The sequence below is a fragment of the Carcharhinus amblyrhynchos genome, chromosome 20, assembly GCF_965287045.1.
Source record: "Carcharhinus amblyrhynchos chromosome 20, sCarAmb.v2.hapA, whole genome shotgun sequence".
In the NCBI taxonomy this organism is placed as follows: Eukaryota; Metazoa; Chordata; class Chondrichthyes; order Carcharhiniformes; family Carcharhinidae; genus Carcharhinus; species Carcharhinus amblyrhynchos.
Window position 1 is genome coordinate 42,604,535 of NC_137343.1, and position 16,821 is coordinate 42,621,355.

At 45.7% G+C, this 16,821-nt stretch overlaps 1 protein-coding gene across 3 annotated transcripts in view; it reads left to right on the forward strand.

The window, feature by feature from the left end:
- The first annotated feature begins 11,769 nt into the window (after positions 1 to 11,769).
- Positions 11,770 to 16,821, forward strand: part of ccdc117 (coiled-coil domain containing 117) — a 36,117-nt gene continuing 31,065 nt past the window's right edge. Inside the window, exon 1 of one of the 3 annotated variants that reach the window (XM_080208474.1) lies at positions 11,770 to 11,844. The gene's annotated coding sequence lies outside the window, so the exon portion shown is untranslated. Of the gene's footprint in view, positions 11,855 to 12,091; positions 12,218 to 16,821 lie in introns of those variants that run through there. The other 2 variants (XM_080208477.1, XM_080208476.1) reach the window with 2 other exon arrangements.

A 16,821-nucleotide genomic window follows, 5' to 3' on the forward strand; every position in this document is an offset into this window, starting at 1 on the left:
ATTCAAATCTCAGCAGTAAATGGCTCTCTCTAGTGGCACAAAGTTCAGTAATCTTCAGCACCACACAGTCATTTCTGTGGCACAGCAGCATACAGATACTTTGCAATTGGAGCTTACTGTACTTTGGTTGTAAACTGGGTTGTTTTGACAAGACAATTACAGGGTCGTTTTCACATGTACTTATTCTTTGGTTCATTTCTAGCCATTTTTCCACATCTCAATCATGCAGTGTGTTGCACAGAGACTACATCATACACCATTGTTTATGCTATAGAATGAATAAAACAATGCACCTTTCATTCTTGGTGAAAGCAGTCCACTGCTTTTATGGGAATTCTCATCAGCAAGTCAGTTCAACTTACAGCATGGGTAGTTGTGTCACTGCCAACGTAGTGCACTGCCAGAGGGTGCTGTTTCCAGAGGAGATATTAAGTCAAGGGCCCAATCCGTTCTCAATTGGATTATCCCACAACAGTTTCAAAGATAAGCAAGGTAGGTTCCTTGGTATCTTGACTAATATTTATTTCTCAACTAACATCAGTGAAACAAATGATCAGGTCATTAACATGTTGCTGTTTATTGGGCCTTGTGTGCATATTATTTACCAATTTTCTCCATTAAAAACTGTGACCACATTTTAAAACTCCTCCTTAGCTGTAAAGAGCACTGAAAAGATGCTACTCCACAAACCTCGCATTCAAAGGATCATCCTCCATCATTTCCACCAACTCTAGTATGACGCCACCATGCACAACACATCTTCCCCTCACAACCAACCCCCCCTCCCCTGCGTCAGCATTCCGCAGGGACTGTTCTCTCTGGGACACCATTGTCCATTCCTTCATCACACCCAGCACCTCACCCACTGCGCACAGCACCTTCCCATGCAATTGTAGAAGGTGCAACACATGCCCCTTTACCTCCTCTCTGCTCACCGTTTCAGGGTCCAAACACTCTTTTCAGGTGAAGCAGCACTTCACAAGCACCTCCTTTAACCTGGTCTATTGCATTTGCTGCTCCGCATTGGAGGAACCAAAGGCAGAACGAATGGCCGCTTTGCAGAACATCTCCGGTCCATCCACAAGCAGGACCAAGATCTTTCTGTTGCTTGCCATTTCAAAACACCATCCTGCAGCTGAGGCCAAAACAATGTCCCATACAAGTTCAACATAACCTCCTTGCCCTTATGTGTTCCTATTAAAAGCACCCAGGATATTACATGCTTTAACTGCTCTCTCAATCTGTCCTGCCATCTTCAATGACTCATGCTTATGTACACTCAGGGTCTTCAGCTTTAGAAATTACAGCTAGCCAACCAGTTATTATTCTGAAAACAAACAAAAATGTTTGTTTTGAGTTCTGAAAACTCAGTCAGGCAGAATCAATGGATAGAAACACACCTGATGTTTCAGGTTGCTAACGTTTCTTCTATTCGACTAGAAATATCCGTTAGAGACCTTAGCGGATGAGTGCTTAATTTTATTTTTCTTTTTAAAAAAGGAAAACATATTTATAAAGCACCTTTCATAAATTCAATATACCTTAAAGCACTTTTCAGCCATTTGAGTACTTGTAAAATGTAGTCACTATCATGATGTAGAAAATGTAGCAGCCAACTTAATTTGTCCCATAAATAACACTGTGATAATGACCAGATAATCTATATTACTGATGTTGGTTGAGGAATAAATATTGGCCAAAACAGCTTCTCTTTGAAATAGGATCTTTTCCAAACTGAGAAGGCAGACGAAATTTGATGTTAATAGAAACATACAAAGTAGGAGCAAGCTTAGATCATTCAGACCTTCGGGCCTGCTCTGCTATTCAGTATGATCATGGCTGATCTTTTATCTCAAGGGCATACTCCTGTGCTCTCCCCAGACTCTTTGACGCCTTTAGAGTCTAGAAATCTATTTATTTCCTTATATATATTCAGTGAGTTGGCCTTCACAGCTTTTTGTGGTAGAGAATTACACATATTCATCACCCACTGAGTGAAGAGATTTTGCCACATATCTTTGTAGTATACATAAATGACTTGGAAGAGAGCGTAGGTGGTGTGATCAGCAAGTTTGCAGATGACACCAAGATGGCAGGGTTGGCAGGTACTGAAGTGGAATGTCAGGTGATACAACAGGATATAGATAGGTTGGTGCATTGGGCAGATAGGTGGCAGATGGAATTTAATCCTGACAAATGCGAGGTGATGCATTTTGGAAGGAATAATGCAGAGAGGAGCTATGTGATAAAAGGTAGACCGATTAGGAGTATAGAAATACAGAGGGACCTGGGAATGCAGGTTCACAAATCCACGAAGGTTGCGGCACAAGTGGAGAAGGTTGTTAGGAAGGCTTATGGAATGCTAGCCTTTATAGGAAGGGGTATAGAGTATAAAAGCTGCCGTCTAATGCTTCAGTTGTATAGAACGTTGGTTAGACCGCATTTGGAGTACTGCGTCCAGTTCTGGTCACCTTACTACCGGAAGGACGTGGAGGCTCTGGAGAGGGTTCAGAGGAGGTTTACCAGGATGTTGCCTGGCATGGAGGGGCTGGGTTACGAGGAAAGGTTGGAGAAACTGGGACTTTTCTCCTTGGAAAGACGGAGGTTGAGGGGGGACATGATAGAGGTATATAAGATACTGAAGGGAATAGATAGAGTCAATAGTGAGAGACTGCTCCCTAGACTGGGTACAAATACGAGAGGTCACGATTTAAGGGTGAGGGGGGAGAGGTATAATTTGGATGTGAGAGGAAGGTTCTTTACGCAGAGAGTTGTGGGGGTATGGAACGCGCTACCGAGTAGGGTGGTGGAGGTAGGAACGTTGGACTCGTTTAAGGTTCAGTTAGACAGACACATGAGTGAAACGAGGATGGAGGGTTATAGTAGGGGCTATTAAATAAGGTCAGAACCTCGGGAGACACCGGAAATGCAGACTTGTAAGTTAACGTTTTTGTCTTTTTATTCCGCAGGTGGAGGTCCACCTTGTTGTCAAACAAGGGGCATGCACACGGTGGGTCGTGCGTGGGCTGCTCTTGGAGGTTCCGGGAGTGGCCTAGTACTTCGTGTCGGTGTGTGTGCTTGATCCTGGACCGGTAGACGGGCGCCACAACAGCTCGGTGACTAGCACTGCTGGCTGTGCAGATACATGGATTTGGGCCTGTGTCTGTGGGAGTTTGTGCATTCTCCCTGTGGTTGCATGGGTTTCCTCCGGGCGCTCCGGTTTCCTCCCACACCCCAAAGATGTGCTCTTAGGCTGATTGGTTTACCAAATTGACACTATTCTCCCCTGAATTTGGCTAAGTTAGGGGTTCCATTTGCAGACACGCAGGGTAGAATAGGTGTAGGGTGATGCGGCGGCGCGGGCTCGTTGGGCCGAAGGGCCTGTTTCCCGTGCTGGGTTGTTCTTTGTATCAGTCCTAAATGACCGACCCATGTCTTGAGGCTGTGTTCTAAACTCTCTAAGAAGTCTGACAACACCAGGTTTAAGTCCAACAGATTTATTTGATAGTAAACTCGCAAGCTTTCGGGGTTTGCCCCTTCGTCAGGTGAATGGAGAGTTCTGGTCTCAGACAGAGCATATAACAACGCAGACAGTTTACAGATTACTGATTAGAATGCGAGTCTTTCCACCTAACCTGCTATTCAAGTCTTAAAGAGGCCAACAATGTGAGTGGAAGGAGCATTAAGCCCAGGTTAAAAAGAGATGTGTATTGTCTCCAGACAGTACAGCAAGTGAGGTTTAGCAAACCCAGGCAAGTCATGGGGGTTACAGATAGTGCAACATGGACCCAAGATCCCTGTTGAGACCGTCCTCATGTGTGCGGAACTTGGCTATCGAAGTTCTCAGCCGAGGGCTCAATTTCTGCCCCACCACCAAAATGGACCCCGTCAGTCTCACAGCAGACACAGGGGAATTCATCAGGCGAATGAAGCTGCAGGAGTTTTTCCACAAACCCCAAGAGGCCAACAGCGAACACAATGAGACAGCCAATGAACCAGAACAACCGACAGAGAGATCTGCAGTGCAGCAACCAAAGAGGAAGGAATCCAATTGGACCCCTCCGAAAGGCCACTGGCCTCAACTGGATATGTATGCCCAAATCATCAGGAGGTGCGTTAACACCAGATTCATCAGCCGCACTCACAAGACAGCCCCGAACATCACCCAAGCACAACGCAACGCCATCCACGCTCTCAAGACCAATCGCAACATTGTCATCAAACCAGCAGACAAAGGAGGGGCCATTGTCATACTGAACAGAATGGATTACTGCAAAGAAGTGTACCAACAACTGAACAATGAGGAACACTACAGACGGTTACCCGCAGATCTGACCAAAGAACACACTCGTCAACTCAACACTATGATCAAGACCTTTGATCCGGACCTTCAGAGCACCCTCTGTGCTCTCATTCCACGTACTCCTCACGTTGGGGATCTCTACTGCCTCCCAAAGATACGCAAGGTAAACACACCCGGCCGTCCCATCGTATCGGGCAATGGGACCCTGTGCGAGAACGACTCCAGCTACATCGAGGGCATCCTGAAACCCATTGTACAAAGGACCCCCAGCTTTTGTCGCAACACTACAGACTTCCTACGGAAACTCAGCACACATGGAGCAGTTGAACCAGGGACACTCCTCGTCACAATGGATGTCTCGGCACTCTACACCAACATCCCCCATGACAATGGCATTGCTGCAACAGCCTCAGTACTCAACACTGACAACTGCTAGTTTCCGGATGCAATTTTACAACTCATCCACTTTATCCTGGACAACAACGTCTTCACCTTCAACAACCAGTTTTTCATCCAGACACATGGAACAGCCATGGGGACCAAATTCGCACCTCAATATGCCAACATCTTCATGCACAGATTCGAACAAGACTTCTTCACCGCACAGGACCTTCAACCGATGCTATACACTACATGCATTGATGACATTTTCTTCCTTTGGACTCATGGTGAACAATCACTGAAACAACTATATGATGATATCAACAAGTTCCACCCCACCATCAGACTCACCATGGACTATTCTCCAGAATCAATTGCATTCTTGGACCCACGCATCTCCATCAAGGACAGTCACCTCAGCACCTCACTGTACCGCAAGCCCACAGACAACCTCACAGTGCTCCACTTCTCCAGCTTTCACCCTAAACACATTAAAGAAGCCATCCCCTATGGACAAGCCCTCCGTATACACAAGATCTGCTCAGATGAGTAGGATCGTGACAGACACCTCCAGACGCTGAAAGATGCCCTCATAAGAACAGGATAAGGCGCTCAACTCATCGATTGACAGTTCCGATGTGCCACAGCGAAAAACTGCACCGACCTCCTCAGAAGACAAACACGGGACATGGTGGACAGAGTACCCTTCGTCGTCTAGTACTTCCCCAGAGCGGAGAAGCTATGACATCTTCTCCGGAGTCTTCAACATATCATTGATAAAGACAAACATCTCGCCAGGGCCATCCCCACACCCCCACAACCTCAAACAGGCCACTGTTCGCAGCAAACTACCCAGCCTTCGGGAGAATAGTGACCACAACACCACACAACCCTGCCACAGCAACCTCTGCAAGACATGCCAGATCATCGACATGGATGACATCATCACACGTGAGAATACCATCCACCAGATACACGGTACATACTCTTGCAACTCAGCCAACGTTGTCTACCTAATACACTGCAGGAAAGGATGTCCCGAAGCATGGTACATTGGGGAGACCATGCAGACGCTACGACAACAGATGAATAAACATCACTCGACAATCACCAGGCAAGACTGTTCCCTTCCTGTTGGCGAACACTCCAGTGGTCACGGGCATTCGGCCTCTGACCTTCAGGTAAGCATTCTCCAAGGCGGCCTTCATGACACACGACAGCGCAGAGTCGCTGAGCAGAGACTGACAGCCAAGTTCCGCACACGAGGACAGTCTCAACAGGGATCTTGGGTTCATGTCGCACTATCTAAAATCCCCATGACTTGCCTGGGTTTGCTAAACCTCACTTACCGTACTGTCTGGAGACAATACACATCTCTTTAACCTGGGCTTAATGCTCCTTCCACTCACATTGCTGGCCTCTTTAAGATTTGAATAGCAGGTTAGGTGTAAAGACTCACATTCTAATCAGTAATCTGTAAACTGTCTGTGCTGTTATATGCTCTGTCTGAGGCCAGAACTCTCCATTCACCTGACAAAGGGGCAAACCCCAAAGGCTTGCGAGTTTACTATCAAATAAATCCGTTGGACTTAAACCTGGTGTTGTCAGACTTCTTACTATGTTTATCCCAGTCCAACGCCAGCATCTCCACATCTAAACTCTCTAGCCAGAGGAAACAACATCCATGCATCCAGTCTGTCCAGTCCTGTCAGAATTTAAAACATTTCAATGAAATACCCCTTCATTCTTCTAAGCTCCAGTGATTAAAGGTCTAAATGAACCAAATCTCTCCTTGTACGACAATCCTGCCATCCCAGGAATCACTCCGGTGAACCTTCACTGCATTCCCTCAATGGCAAGTATTCTTAGGTAAGGAGACCAAAACTGCACAAAATACTCCATTTCTGGTCTCACCAAGGCCGCCTGCAATGAAGGCCAACATTTGCCTTCTTAACTCCTTATTAATCTGTATGCTTTTAGTGATTAATGTACAAGGACATCCAGTTTTCTTTGTACATCAATATTTCCCAATTTGTCACCATTTAAGTAATACGCTGCTATTCTGTTTTTCCTACTGAAATGAATAACTTCACACTTATCCACATTATCCTGACATCTGCCATGCATTTTCATATTCACTCAACTTGTTTAAATCATCTTGAAGCTTCATAGCATTCGCCTCACCATAAAATTCTGTCTCATCCAAAACACGGCACCTCTAACTTTGCAGCATATTCTCAACTTCCAGTGTCAGACTACATTTTGTGTTCAAGTCCTCAACCAAAAACCTCCTGATTAAGAGGCAAGAGTCCTGCCACAGTTGGTATCATACAGTGGGACGGGAGAGTTAAAATATGCATTTATTTGTACATGGTATACCTTATTACTATTATAGTCATAGAATCCCTACAGTGCAGGAAGCCATTCAGCCCATTGAGTATGCACCGACTCTCTGTCAGAGTCTTACCCAAGCCCACATCCCTGCCCTATCCCCATAACTCCATGTATTTACCAGGGCTAATCCCCTAACCTACATATTTTAAGACACTAAAGGGCAATTTAGTACGGCCAGTCATCTAACCTGAACATATTTGGACTGTGGGACGAAGCTGGAGCACCCTGAGGAAATCCACGCAGACATGGGAAAAACGTGCAAACTCCACACAGGGACCTGAGTGGAACCCAGGTCCCTGGTACTGTGAGGGAGCAAAGCTAACTCCTTTTAGATATGTAAACAATACATACAGATTTAATTTTGTTTCTTTCTGTGTGACAGGAAGGAGGGAAGATAATGTCTGTCATAAAAGCACACAAAATGATACAATAAGACACACCAGAATGAACAGTGTCCTGATGAGCCTGTTGATTTTCTTGTTTTCAATTGTCACTAAAACCTGATGGAAGTATGGAATGCTCCCCTCACAAGGAGCCGAGCAATGCGATTGAGTGTTATGAAGAATAAAACAAATAGCACCAATATGGCAAAATGACACAGTGCCAATCTCAGAATCATAGAATTCCTACAGTGCAGAAAGAGGCCATTCAGCCCATTGAGCCTGCATCATCAACAATCCCACCAGGCCCTGTCCCCTTACTCCCACGTATTTGCCCTGCTAATCCCGCTGACACTAAGGGGCAATTTAGCATGGTCAACCTAACCCACACATCTTTGGCGTGTGGGAGAAAATTGGAGCAGCTGGACAAAACTCACACAGAGGGAGAACGTGCAAACTCCACACAGAGTGACCCAAGACCAGAATTGAACCTAGGTCCCTGGCACTATGAGGCAGCAGTGCCAACCATTGTACCACCATGCCAGAATGCAGTTTTCTTGTTCATACAAACCACAGTGTACTTGAACGACAATTGATGTTCTTATCAAACATTGCACACTGAATAAAATATTTTCTACACCTTTCATTCTTAGCCTGAGTATTTATCAGTACCTGTTGTTGCACTGTATAGATGAAATGCAGCAATAATCCACTTGATTGTAATTATTCTAAAGCATTCACTTGGTATAAAAATGATTTGTATTTATGTAACTTTCAAGATGTTCCGGAAGTGGGGTTGGACACATGTAATGCTCTTAGTATCCGAAACTCCAAGGCAAAAGTATTTTTCATCATTGTTATATTTATATGCACGTTTGCTTACAACTCATTTGCACAATATGTACTAGCAGTTTGTATGAACAAAACCAATCAGTAGCTCTCAAATACTTCCAAAATCAGACATACAAATCTAAAACTCTCAGACCCTCATTTCCCTCTATCCAAAGACAGTAAGTCGTCTCACAACACCAGATTAAAGTCCAACAGGTTTATTTGGTAGCACGAGTGGGGATTGCAGATGGTGTAGGATCCCAGTTGAGGCTGTCTTCATGTGTGCGGAACTTGGCTATCAGTTTCTGCATTGATGTGTGTCATGGGGGCCGCCTTGGAAAGCGCATGCCCAAGGATCGAAGGCTGAATGCCCATTCCGACAGAAAGGGAACACTCCTGCCTGATGATTGTTGAACGGTGTCCATTCACTCGTTGTCGTGGCACCTACATGGTCTCACCAACGTACAATGCCTCGGGACATCCTTTCCTTTCCTCGTGTTCCAACCATTATCTTGTAATTGAGTTTGTATCTATATATGGCCTGTTTGTGAACCAAACTCTTCACTCATCTGGTGAAGGGGCAATACTCCAAAAGCTCATGCTACCAAATAAACCTGTTGGACTTTAACCTGGTGTTTGTGAGACTATTTACTGTGCCTACTCCAGTCCAACACAGGCAACTCCACATCATGGTATCCAAGAATAATGAGACTGGCAAATCAATTCAACAAGGCAATAAGTTCCAATAGCCAGAAGCCAATGTTACATGACTCCCACCTCTTCACCATCTTTGCCTAAGGATGTGTATCCATCTTGTGGATTCCAAAGACTGTCAAATGTCTCAGCCATTAGGAATTGAAAGGAAAGTGTGGCGCCATCTTAGGAGACTTTTCCTCCTGGCTAGCCTTGGTTAGTAAATGCAGATGGCCTTTATATAACTCTCTTTAAAGTTGGATTGTACAAATTTACAAGAAGTCATTAGTGGCTCCCATAAATACTGAGGTACAAATTTTCCTAAAACTGCCAAGTAGCCTCTTTTACAGAAAAAAGCTGGAAAATCTCAGCAGGTCTGACAGCATCTGTGAAAAGAGAATAGAGCCAACTTTTCAAGTTAGGATGATCCTTCGTCAGAGCTTACCACAGATGCTGTCAAATCTGTTGAGATTTTCCAGCATTTTTTGTTTCAGATTCCAGCATTGGTAGCATTTTGCTTTGATATAAGTAGCTTCTTTTGTTTGGGGATAGGTTCAGCCATTTTAAAAATCTTTGTTCAGTTTTAAAATGTTACAAATATAAATAGCAATATGCATATTATAAAAAAACGTAGTGTGAGGTCTTAGTTCCTCACATTATGCACTAATGTTCCAAATACATTGAACATTCCTTCCTTAGTCTGTATGTGTAGAATATACAGAACATTTATACATCCACAGCTCAAATACCAATAGTCTCTGTTGTCCATGTTTCTGAGACAACATAATAAGCTGACATCTACTCTTTGGACAGCACCTTCCAAACCCACAATCTCTACCACGCAGGACAAGGGCAACAGGCACACGGGAGCACCACCTCCACCTGCAAGCTTCTCTTCAAGTCACACACCATCCTGACGTAGAAATATTATCACTGTTCCTTCATTTTTCACAAGTTCAAAATCCTGGGATTCCCTCCCCAACAGCACTGTTGGTATATCTGCATCAAATGTCCTGGATTTATCCAGGTTGAAAATAAAAAAATTGGCTTCTACTGAACGAATTTAAGAACATAAGAACATAAGAAATAGGAGCAGGAGTAGGCCATCTAGCCCTTCGAGCCTGCCCCGCCATTCAATAAGATCATGGCTGATCTGTCGTGGCTCAGTTCCACTTTCCCGCCCTCTCCCCATAACCCTTAATCCCCTCTCTTATCAAAAACCCATCAACCCGCGTCTTAAAAATATTGAGCGAGGCAGCCTCCACCACTTCAACGGGCAGAGAATTCCAGAGATTCACCACCCTTTGAGTGAAGAAGTTCCTCCTCAACTCCGTTCTAAACCGCCCCCCCCCTTTATCTTGAGGCTGTGCCCCCTAGTCCTACTGTCTTTTTTGAGCGGGAAGAGTCTCTCCACCTCTATCCTATCCATCCCATTCATCATCTTGTACATCTCAATGAGATCTCCCCTCATTCTTCTAAACTCTAACGAGTACAAGCCTAGTTTATTCAGCCTCTCCTCATAGCTCAACCCTCTCAACTCCGGTATCAGCCTAGTAAACCTCCTCTGCACTCCCTCCAAGGCCAAAATATCTTTGCGCAGGTGCGGCGCCCAAAACTGCACACAGTACTCCAGCTGCGGCCTCACCAATGCCCTATACAGCTGCAGCAAGACCTCCCTACTTTTATATTCAATCCCCCTCGCTATGAAGGCCAGCATCCCATTCGCCTTCCTGACCACCTGCTGCACCTGCAAGCTGGGTTTTTGCGACTCATGCACAAGGACCCCGAGGTCCCTCTGCACCGTCGCCTGCTGCAGTTTTTCGCCACATAAGTAATAATCCTTCCTACCACTATTCCTACCAAAGTGGACCACCTCACACTTGCCAACATTAAATTCCATTTGCCATTTCCTGGCCCATTCGCCCAGCCTATCTAGATCCTTCTGCAGACTGTCCACACCCTCCGCACAATTTGCCGTTCCCCCAATCTTGGTGTCATCAGCAAATTTCGACACCCTACACTCGGTTCCCTCCTCCAGATCATCTGTATAAATGGTAAAAAGCTGAGGCCCCAGCACCGACCCCTGGGGCACTCCACTAGTCACCATCCACCAATCCGAATAGCACCCATTGACCCCCATTCTCTGCCTCCTATTTGACAACCAATCCTCTATCCACACTAACACCCTACCCCCAACTCCATGTCCCCCAACCTTCTGCAATAACCTCTTGTGAGGTACTTTGTCAAACGCCTTCTGAAAATCCAGAAAGACCACATCCACCGGCTCTCCTCTATCCACCGCCCTAGACACATCCTCATAGAACTCCAATAAATTTGTCAGACACGACTTATCCCGGGTTAAAGTAAAACCTGGCTTCCATTTCATTAAATTTGCCTGACTTAAAATAAAAACTGGTGTTTACTGAATGAATTTGCCCTGGTAAAATAAAATTACTGAATGAATGTGTCCTGATTCAAAAAAAAAATTATTTCTCACCGAACTTACTAAGATTTTAAAAAATGAATACTGACGTTCTCTCAACATACTCAGGTGTTTGGGGGTCCATTTCTTGCCTAAAGTTAACTTTTATAAAAAGAAAGCCAGCTGAGGCGTGCAAAGGCCAGGCCAGCTGCCATTGTCCATGCCATCCATGGTGTTTATTGTGACACCTGTTACCTGTCCTGCCGTCATTCCCCGCTCTGCGCCCCTTTTCCTTTTGCCCCTCACAAAGATGGCGATCGCCTCGCTTCAGCTTTGCTGATGCGCATGCGCGCTTGATTATGGACTGCGGATCGTTCCAGTGAGGACGGCGCGACATGAAGGGGAAGCGGTGAGACAAACAGAGAGCCACAATCTTAAGTGTGAGTCTGGGTGAGGAACCTTGTGGTTTTTTTTGAGGGGAGGGGGGAGAGGAGGCGGCGGCGGCGGCGGCGGCTTGGGCCCGGGGTCTGGCAGTTGGAAGTGACGGTTGGCCGTTGAGCCCCCCCCCGGGTTCCGGGGCTGCGCGCGGGAGGTTGGCGGCGGCGGGGAGTGCTCGCGCCGCTGCAGGCTCTTGTCCCTTACACCGTGTGTGTGTGTGCGTGCGCGCGCGCGCAGCAGTGCACCATCTACGACCACCGTGCACCATCAATATTAACAACTAGCAACGACCCCTGAGACACTGACATTATCCTCACCGCATTTGCAGTGGCCCGGGTCAGTGCAACAGCTGCTCTCAATCGGTTTTCTATGCACGTAAGAATTCCCTTCCTGTTTTTATTTTGGCCCATCTAATGTGGGCAGAAGGCGCTGACCTCCAGTGATCCGCAAGCCCCGCTGCTGGCACTTTGCCGTTTGACATGACAAGTTTGTATTTTCCTGAATGCGCGGTGGCTGATGGTGTGTGTGTGTGGTTTTTACGGGTCAGCTGTGTTTTTTTTGCATCTGCTACGACACAGGAAAAGATTGAATAGGCGGAGAAATGTCTAAAGGTTTCTAGAACGGTCTGGACGTTGCGAGAAATAGGGCGTTCACGGCGTTGGTGTGAACTCGCCCCTTTGCAAAAGGGATTTAACGTGCCTTCGCGTTCCGTCCTTTCACGTTTTATTTGTCATAAATCGTCGAACCGGACTTAATCAAGCAATTTCTCATGGTGCTTTGATCCAGGAAGGGCACCTTTATGGATCAGTGGGTTGGTGTAAGGTAACTTGTGTTGAAATTACTGCGCAGATTGCAGCCCAGAACGCAAACGGCTTATGTCCTGCGCATAGTTTTAACGTTTAAAGGAATAGCAGGCAAATTTGAAGTGTTGAATCTCAAATCAGTGTAAGCTACTTGTGACAAAATAAAGAGACCACTCTTCAGAGCCGAGATGAGGAGGAATTTCTTCAGCAGAAGGTGGTGAATATGTAGCATTCATTACCACAGAGAGCTAAGGCGGCCTAGTCATTGAGTATTTAAGACAGAGATATTATGTTTTTGATTGGTAAGGGGATCAGAGTTTCTGAGGAAAAAGCAGGGGAACAGAGTTGAGAAAGTTATCAGCCATGATTGAACGGCGGGGCAGACTCGATGTGCCAAATTTCCTAATTTTTCTCCCATGCCTTACGGCCTTAAGACAGCACAGAAGTCAGATCAAAAGTAAAGTTTGTTTGTTAGTCACAAGTAAGGCTTACGTTAACACTGCAGTGAGGTTACTGTGAAATTCTCCTAGTTGACACACTACGGTGCCTGTTCGGCTCAATGCGCCTAACTATCATGTCTTTCAGACTGGGAGGAATCCCACACAGATGGGGAGAATGTGCAAACTCCACACAGTGACCCAAGCCGGGAATTGAACCCGGGTCCCTGGTGCTGTGAGGCAACAGTGCCAAGCACTCTGCCACTGTGCTGTCAAGTATGCACCTGGGGGTGCCCCCCCCCCCCCCCCCCATCTAGTTTTGCTCCCAGTGCTCTTTAATATTTATGCTTTTCAATAAATGTTTGACTCACTAGTAGTAGTTCAGGACTCTTCTTTGATTTGTGGCAAGGATTAGAAACAGAACTAGGCGACTCAACCTCTCAAGTCTGTTCCAGCATTCAGTGAGATCCTACTTGTCCTGCAAACTGGCCTTTGCCCTAATCTATCAATCTTATATTTAAAAATTAACAATTGATCTAGCATCAGCTGTTGTTTGTGGAAGAGAATTCTAAATTTCTATCACCCTTTGGCTGTAATTTTTAGGGTAAATCCAGTGGGATTTGTTTCTATTGCCCCTCAATATCTTGAAAGCTTAGATCAGCTCATCCCCCCCCCCCCCCAACTTTTGAAATTCCAGAAAAGGCAGGTTTGTATACTGCCTCTTTGTAATTTAAACTTAAAGTTCTGGTATCATTCTAAATCGATGTTGTAGTCTCTTTAATGTCAATTTATCGTACCTAAAATATGGTGTCCACTATGCTCCAGTTATGGTCTAACTAGCCCATTGTACACCAGAAGCATGACTTATACCCTTTAGATAAAAGCCCAGTATTTCATTAACATTTTTGATGTCTCTAACCTTGTGTGACATTTTAATGACCTGTGCACCTGGAGCCTCAAGTCTCTTTGGAACTCCACTGCTTCTAGTTTTTCACCATTTCCTTTATGGGTCCAAAGTGGATGATCTTACATTTGCCTACGTTATACAAAAGTATGAAAAGTGAATTTCATTCTCATAATCTATCAGTATCATTCTAATTTTATTCTACCTATCCTTGTTTCATCAGCAATTTGAATGCTTGGTTTACTATTCCATCATCTGAATAGTTAATTAAAATGGTGAGTAGTTAATGTTCCAACATAGATTTTTTTGTGGGCACCTATGGCTTCATTGCACCCATTAGAATATCTGTTACATTCCTACCTTGTCCCCTGCCTCTCAGTCAGTTTCCTAGCCAGGCTAATAAGGTGCCTTTGATTCCATGAGTTTCAGCTTAAGCTGACAATCTTATGAGAGTATCAGATTTTTTCTGGGAGTGCACACAAATGACACTGACAAACATTCCCAGTTCACTCCTTCAGTCATCTCTTCAAAAAAAAATTTAAAGAGTTGTCAGGGATGACCTACCATTTACAAATTCCTGCTGGCTCTCAGTTGAAAAACAAAATGGTTCCTGAATTGAGCGAACTTTAGAAATTATAATTTATACACAGACGCAGTGGGCCAAGTGACCACTTTCTGTGCCGTTAAGCTTTTTTCTTTGTTGAAAATTTTCTTGTTTTACTTAGGAACAAGAATAGATACAGATCCACATACTGTTCATGTTTACATTCCAATGCGACTGGGCATAGGAAACATAAGAAACAGGAGCAGGAGTAGGCCATCTAGCCCTTCGAGCCTGCCCCGCCATTCAGTAAGATCATGGCTGATCTGTCGTGTCTCAGTTCCACCTTCCCGCCCTCTCCCCATAACCCTTAATCCCCTTGCCTATCAAAAACCTATCAACCCGCGTCTTTAATATATTTAGCGAGGCAGCCTCCACCACTTCGGGCAGAAAATTCCAGAGATTCACCACCCTTTGAGTGAAGAAGTTCCTCCTCAACTCTGTTCTAAACCGCCCCCCCCCCCCCCTTTATCTTGAGGCTGTGCCCTCTAGTCCTACTGTCCTTTCTGAGCGGGAAGAGTCTCTCCACCTCTATCCTATCCATCCCATTCATCATCTTATATGTCTCAATGAGATCTCCCCTCATTCTTCTAAACTCTAACAAGTACAAGCCTAGTTTATTCAGCCTCTCCTCGTAGTTCAACCCCCTCAACTCCGGTATCAGCCTAGTAAACCTCCTCTGCACTCCCTCCAAGGCCAAAATATCCTTGCGTAAGTGCGGCGACCAAAACTGCACGCAGTACTCCAGCTGCGGCCTCACCAGTGCCCTGTACAGTTGCAGCAAGACCTCCTACTTTTATGTTCAGTCCCCCTCGCTATGAAGGCCAGCATCCCATTCGCCTTCCTGACCACCTGCTGCACCTGCAGGCTGGGTTTTTGCGACTCATGCACAAGGACCCTGAGGTCCCTTTGCACCGTCACATGCTGCAGTTTTTCGCCATGTAAGTAATAGTCCTTCCTACCATTATTCCTACCAAAGTAGACAACTTCACACTTGCCAACATTAAATTCCATTTGCCAGTTACTGGCCCAGTCGTCCAGCCTATAGATCCTTCTGAAGACTTTCCACACCCTCCCAGGGCTCCCGTGGCCAGGGGACAAGCTCCTGGTACCCCCGGCACCCACCCCGCCCAAGTCCTGTCTGATTGCATTGGTAATGATGGTAATAATATACAAACAAAAAGGCAGAGGAATGCTGCTGGAGAACCAGCTGAGCGCCCAAGCAGCCCAGGCTATAAACTAGCAAGAAGAGAAAAAATAAGAGAGACAGCAAAGGAGAGAGAAGAAAGGGAATGAGAGAAAAAAGTTCTCGTTGGTCCCCATACCTCAGCAGGGTAGGTGGGTGTACTCAGGTAAAGGGTCAGGGCATGTCCACCATTCTGGGGGGGTTGTGGGGGGTAGGAGAGAGCTCTGTGGGAGCACCCAGGATCCTGGGGCCATCGGGTATCCAACTGCAGCGTCCCAACATGTGCTATAAATGGTTGCCAGGTATAATAGAACCTATTAGTGGACTTTTGTAGCGCACCTCATCTTCTCCAGCTTAATGGTTCGGTTACAAGTGGTGTGCCTCAGGGATCTGTTTTGGGGCCACTGCTGTTTGTAATTTTTATAAATGATCTGGATGAGGGTATAGTTGGGTGGATTAGTAAATTTGCTGATGACACCAAAGTCGGAGGAGTGGTAGATAGTGAGGAGGGGTGTCATAGTTTACAGAGAGACTTGGACAAGTTGCAGAGCTGGGCCGAGAGGTGGCGGATGGAGTTTAACGCGGAAAAGTGTGAGGTAATTCACTTTGGCAGGAATAACAGATGTGTAGAGTGTAGGGCTAACGGTAGGACTCTGAATAGTGTTGATGAACAGAGGGATCTAGGTGTATGTGTACATAGATCCCTGAAAGTTGGGAATCAAGTAGATAAGGTTGTTAGGAAGGCATACGGTGTCTTGGAGTTTGTTGGTGGGGGATTGAATTTAGGAGCCGCAGCATCATGTTGCAACTGTACAAAGCTCTGGTGCGGCCGCACTTGGAGTATTGTGTGCAGTTCTGGTCCCCACATTATAGGAAGGATGTGGAGGCTTTGGAGAGGGTGCAGAGGAGGTTTACCAGGATGTTGCCTGGTATGGAGGGGAGGTCCTATGAGGAGAGACTGAGGGATTTGAGGTTGTTCTCGTTAGAAAGAAGGCGGCTAAGAGGGGACCTTATTGAAACATATAAGATGATTAGAGATTTAGATAGG